Source organism: Sycon ciliatum, chromosome 1 (genome assembly GCF_964019385.1).
Source record: "Sycon ciliatum chromosome 1, ocSycCili1.1, whole genome shotgun sequence".
NCBI lineage: Eukaryota > Metazoa > Porifera > Calcarea > Leucosolenida > Sycettidae > Sycon > Sycon ciliatum.
This window is the reverse complement of record NC_088643.1, coordinates 96,434,918-96,440,917: the sequence shown is the minus strand read 5'-3', so window position 1 is coordinate 96,440,917 and position 6,000 is coordinate 96,434,918.

The window sequence follows — 6,000 nt, the reverse complement described above, 5'->3', positions numbered from 1 at the left end:
CTCTTTGTAGTTGTACTTCTGTACTGTTGAGCTATCCGATTTCAAATAAACATTTAAAAAAAAGAAGCCATTCCCTGTACAATCCTTCATGAGAAGGGACTGAAAACGTTCGAATACTTTATGACAAGTGCCTTATTTGACTGGAGTTGTGTGTTTACGTGGATGCTTGCGACCTAATACTTACCTTCTTTTTTAAAGTATTATCCGCCTCCTACCTCTTTTAGAAATACGAAGTACTCGAAGTACATGACGGTAGTTTCAAAGAACATTCATTTTGTTTGGTCTTCTGGGACTCAAGGACAGAGACATGGAGATAGGTTCAATGCAATGTAACTCAAGAGGAGATTTGTGTAAAAAAATGTAAGGACTCAAGGTCACAGAGGTCACTTGATTGTGACTTTGTTTGACCCCTATAAATTCATACCTATCTAACTGTTGTGCAACGAGTGCCATATAGTAATAAAAGGACTTGATAACTTGGGCAGGCAGCCACTCCGTGTTTCTAGTTGATTTATTTTGGCGACCACTCCAGGATAGACGCTGTGTTGGTCCCGTGGCGCTGACAGGAAATGGCCACGAAGCTCAAGGAGAAAACCAGTGAGGGAAAAGGATCCAAGACGGAGTCCGCGGGGGAACTGCTATAAGAAGAGCGGTTTCTGAGAGTTGGGCAGGCCCTGGGGTATGAAGGGGAACAACTCGCGCAGTACGTGGACAGCAAAGTGGCAGAGAGAAACGATCGAGAGGATCGTGCCAGGGAACGGGAGGCGGTGCGCACGCTGCAGGAGCATGAGCGGCGGATGGCCGAACTAGAGGCGCAGACCGAGCGCTCCGACTGGAGGCTGAGCACAGACCCACGACGAATAGTGTGAACGCGGAGGAACAGACAACCCCACTGAGGAACGGGATAATGTTTCCGAAGTACGAGCAGCGAAAAGCAACGGAGATCAAGGAATACCTGAGTCTTTTCGAGGATATTGCTCAGCAAAATCGGTATAGCAGAGAAGATCGGCTAATTCACCTGCGTGTAGCGTTCTCTGGGAGCAAGCTGGAAAAGGCGTTCTCGGGATGTGCCTGGTACGACGAAGCGAAAAGGGAAGTGCTGCTGGCGCATGGACTGGCCGCGGACAAAGTGTGGCGAGATGCCAAGTCCACTACGCAGCTCGACGAGTCGTTCCATCATTATGTAACAAGAGTAGCAAGGCTGCTCGACTCGTGGATAGAGCTGACGAGCACTGCCAACGCAGAGGCTGAGGACTATGAAGCGCCTGACGTACTTGCAGTATTGGTCAAGCAGCTAGCATTGGATGGATTGCCGGCCGAGATGAAAGCGTTCGTGATTGAACGAAAATGCTTCCATATGGACATGCCCACGTTCCAGGCAACTGGCGTCTAATATCAGGAGACGCACGGACGGCGGAAGGTAGCTGAGAAACGGTCCATCGCTCCACCAGTCCAACACAGTGTGCAGTGCGTTGGGGTGTCAGTGGAGCAAGCCAAGAAGTATCTGGCTAAGATGGGAAAAAAACGTACGATCGCAGAGCATACGTGCGCAATGAAAAGCTGTGCTACCTCTGTTTGCGTGGGGGTCACCTGGCGGAGCAGTGCTAGGCCAACTCAGGTTGTAACAAGTGCGATGGCAAGCACCACACGTTGCTGCATGGGAAACCGAAATCTAAACCCCCCAAGGACCTGGATGAGAGCATCAACACATACAGTTGTACCACATCGGCACCGGTGCATCTCATGACAGCTGTAGCGGAAGTATGCGCCAAGAAGCGGGCACGAGTGAGAGTCTTTCTGGACCCAGGGTCACAGGCCTCATTTATTTCCTCGTCGCTAGCGGCAGCCATTTCCCCCAAGTGTGTAGGGACAGACCAGGTCAAGGTAACGGTGTTCGGCAGTGAGCCCGTGGTCCAGAGAACGGAGTGCCTTGAGGTTGCAGTGACGGGTACATCGGGTCCTATCAAGGTACACACCTGGAAAAATGACAACATGAGTATGCGTTTCCCGCCAGTCGTCAAGGCAACGATATGCCAATGGAAAGCGAGCGGCATCAATCTGAGTAACCAACCAGGCGAAGGTACGCCCAACGACGTCCATCTCCTGATTGTTGCAGATCACTGCAACGACATCCTACTGCAAAAACGGGTGGTCAACGGCAACACCGCCTGGGAAACGGAGATCGGCTGGGTACTGTCTGGCCCAACTAAGGACGCCGAACTCGGATGCACGGTGTCAGTTGCCTGCGTCGAAGCGAGGGTAGAACGGTTGTGGCAGCTGGAGGACCCACCAGCCTGAGTTCTCCATAGAGCAAGTGGGGACGCAGTACCAAGTGGAACTGTTATGGAGGTCTGACCGCCGACCACCTGAAAATTACACCCAAGCTATTGCACTTGCAGCAGCTACCAAGCTGATGGATCGGCTGAACGTCAAGGGCAAGAGGGAGCAGTATGACAACGTGCTCATGAGAGAGTACAGCGAGCTAGGAGCTATTGAAAGAGAGCCAAACCCCGAACAGCCCGGCTACTACATGCCACATCATGCCATCTTCAGGGAGCACGCCGCTACGACCAAGACAAGGGTAGTCTTCAACGCATCGGCATCGGCAACTGGGAAGGCATCGTTGAGTGACCTGTTGAACCCAGGACCATCGCTACTACCCGATCTGGCGGGCCTTCTCCTTTCGGTTTCGTGAGTATCAGTTTGCACTACAAGCGGACATTAGGAAGGCTTTTTCATGATAGGCATTAGAGAAGAGGATAGGCCATATTTGCGATTTGTGTGGCCCGTGCTGGGCGAAAGCGAAATGTGTGTCTGGCGGTTCACGAAATTGCCATTTGGAGCCAATTGCTCCCCCTTCATTCTGAAATCTGAATGCTGTGTAGTTGCACCATTTAGATAGGCTGCTTGCATGCGCTAATGATGCTGATCGTGCTATGCTTGCGCTGTTACGTGATAGTTTTTATGTTGATGATTCGGTAGTTAGTGTGTCTAGTCCTGCCCAAGCCGACCACTTTCGAGAGTGTAGTGTGGTAGCTCTGCAAGGTGCAGGAATGGAGCTGAGGAAGTGGCGTGACAACAACATCGTCTGTGATCCAGAGTCTGGCGGCAAGGTGCTAGGGGTCGAGTGGGAAGTCGACGACGATGTGATCGCGGTAGCAGCAGTAGGTGACACTGACACCAAGGAGTCACCGTGGACCCAGCGGCAACTTCTGCACTGCGTAGCATCCGTATTCGACCTGCTTGGTCTAGCTGCACCTGCGGTACTACCACGGAAGATCCTGTTGCAAAGGTGCTGGAAACTGGGTGGCACGTGGGACCAGCCGCTCCCGAGTGAGATTGCAGCCAAGTGTGCGCAATGGTGGGGAGATGTCTCCAATGTTTCGCTTGTGAAGGTTCCGCGTTGGATTGGCGGTAAGCCCGACATGCCGGTAATACTACATGTATTTGCGGATGCGTCAGAGAAGTGTTATGGCTGCTGCATTTACATCGTAGTTGACGGTGTAGCATGTCTGCTGTGTGGTAAGAGCAAGGTGGCACCAGTGCCGGCGCCAACATTGGCTCGCCTGGAGCTGGAAGCTGCGTGCCTCGCCTCCAGGTACCTCTTATTCGTGTGTAAGGAGTTGAGAGTGCAAGGAGAACGGATTTTCGGTTGGACCGATAGCCTCACTACGCTGCAGTGGATTACGAATCCATCCTATACTACCGTTGGAAGACATTCGTGGCTAATCGAGTGGTAGCTGTACAGCAGACTTCGAAGGAGCTAGATGTGAAATGGAGTCACTGTCCGGGAGTGCAAAACCCGGCTGACCTTGCATCACGAAGTTCTCCCGTGGGTAGTCTTACAAGTAGTGACTGGCTGAAGGGACCAGCCTGGCTGACGAGTCCAGAAGAATGGCCAGACACGCAAGCCAACACCGAGACGAGTGAATCGGTCACGGAACTGTGAGTTGGAATTGTGACAGCGGAGCCACAGAACCCCTGGTGGAAGCGTTTGTCAAGGTGGACCCGGGTAACCGAATTTGTTGTGCGCATGTTGCAATGGCGATATCCAACTAAGACACGGGCGGAGATCCTGACCATTGCTGAGGCCAGATTGTACCGACTGATTCAGCAGGAACTGTTCGGACTGGAGTTGGCTGCACTTCAGAATGGCGAGCCGCTCAGCTCAAGTTCCAAGATCGCTAAGTTCGGCCCATATGTGGATGACAGTGGGGTCCTGAGAGCTGAAGGAAGATTGAGTGAGAGTGAGCTGCCGTACAGTGCTAAGCATCCGGTATTGCTCGGCAAGCACTACCTGACATCGTTGATTCTGGAGCGGGCCCATGCAAAGCAAATGCATGGAGGCGTAGAGACGGTTCTGGCATCACTACGTAATGAGGTGTTAGTGATTGGTGTTCGGCGAGCCTTACGCCGCATTGGATCTCGGTGCGGAGTCTGCAAGCGTTACAAGGCGGCCGCTGCTACCCAAGTTACGCCACCACTGCCGGCGGACCGTGTGAGTCATGTCAAGCCATTCGGACTGACAGGCATTGATTTTGCGGGCCCCTTGATGGTTCGTAAGGGTGAACAAGTGGAGAAAACATGGATTGCTCTATTCGTTTGCGGAACAACGTGGGCAGTCCATCTAGAGGCAGTCGACAGTCTGTGCACGGAGTCATTTCTGCTGGCGTATCGGCGGTTCGTAGCACGCCGGGGCATACCCTTCCGCATCCGTTCGGATAATGCCACTACATTCAAGTCGGCAGCGGAGAAGATCAATGTTGTATGGCTGTTCAATCCTCCAGCGGCTCCATGGCATGGTCGGTTCTTCGAGCGTCTGGTTGGAGCTGTGAAGGCACCATTACGCAAGGTGTTGGGCAAGGCGATGCTTGGTCCGCGTGAATTGGATACTGTATTGGCTGAAGTGGAAGCAGTGGGGAACAGCCGTCCACTCACCCATGTGGCAGACACTGATGATGACTTACCCCTGACCCCAGCAATGATGATCAATGGTGTTTGGCAGGCAGACGAGATCAGCACCGAACAAGCAGCAGGGCTGACGGCAGAGCAGCTCAACGCAAGACAACGGTATGTTGCTACAGTTGGCGAACACCTGAAGAAGCGATGGCAGAGGGAGTACCTGACCAACTTGATTGCGTATCATCAGTCTAAGTCATCCTAAGTCAAAGCAGGAGAAGTTGTCCTGCTGGTGGATGAATCACGAAAGCGTCAGTTCTGGCATTTGGCTCGGGTTACTGATGTGTACCCTGGGAAAGACGGCGTTGTGCGCGTGGTGCGAGTCAAGGTTGGGCAAACGTCTTTGCTCCGCCCAGTACAGCGTTTGGTGCCACTAGAAGTATCTCCGACGGCAGGAGAAGTGGCCAGTAGTGACGATGAGACTAGCACCGATGAAGCAGTGGAGATTCTACCGCCAACGTCACCCCCTCAACCAGATCCACAACCTGTTGCAGCCGACAATGAAGTGCGCACTACTAGAACCGGTCGCCGAGTCCGTGCCCCAACCCGGTTAGATTTGTAATCCCCAGGAAGTCCTTTGGTGGGGAGTGATGTTGTACAACGAGTGCCATAATTATAGTAATAAAAGGACTTGAGAACTTGGGCAGGCAGGCACTCGGTGTTTCTAGTTGATTTATTTTCGGTTTGATTTATTTGTGTTATGATTTATTTGCATTTATTTGGCACGGCTACGCGGACGCTACTAGTCGCGTACCCTTATGCAGGTTGGTCTACTTTTTGAGTGCATGTTGTGTCCTTATTTTGATGCATGTAGATTAGTGCAGTACGGTGGCTTTGTTTGCGCTGCTGCGGGTGCGCTGCGGGTGCACTTGTACGTGAACGTTCTGCTGAAGAGAGCGTTCTGGCTTTCGCTTGCGCTGCTTGTTTATTCAATGTTTTCCTTTTCTGGTTGTTCCTTCCGTGATGAACGGATAGTGTTTCTTTCTCTCTTGTTTCACATGTATTCATATTTCTAGCAATGTAAAATATCACCCCACTGAG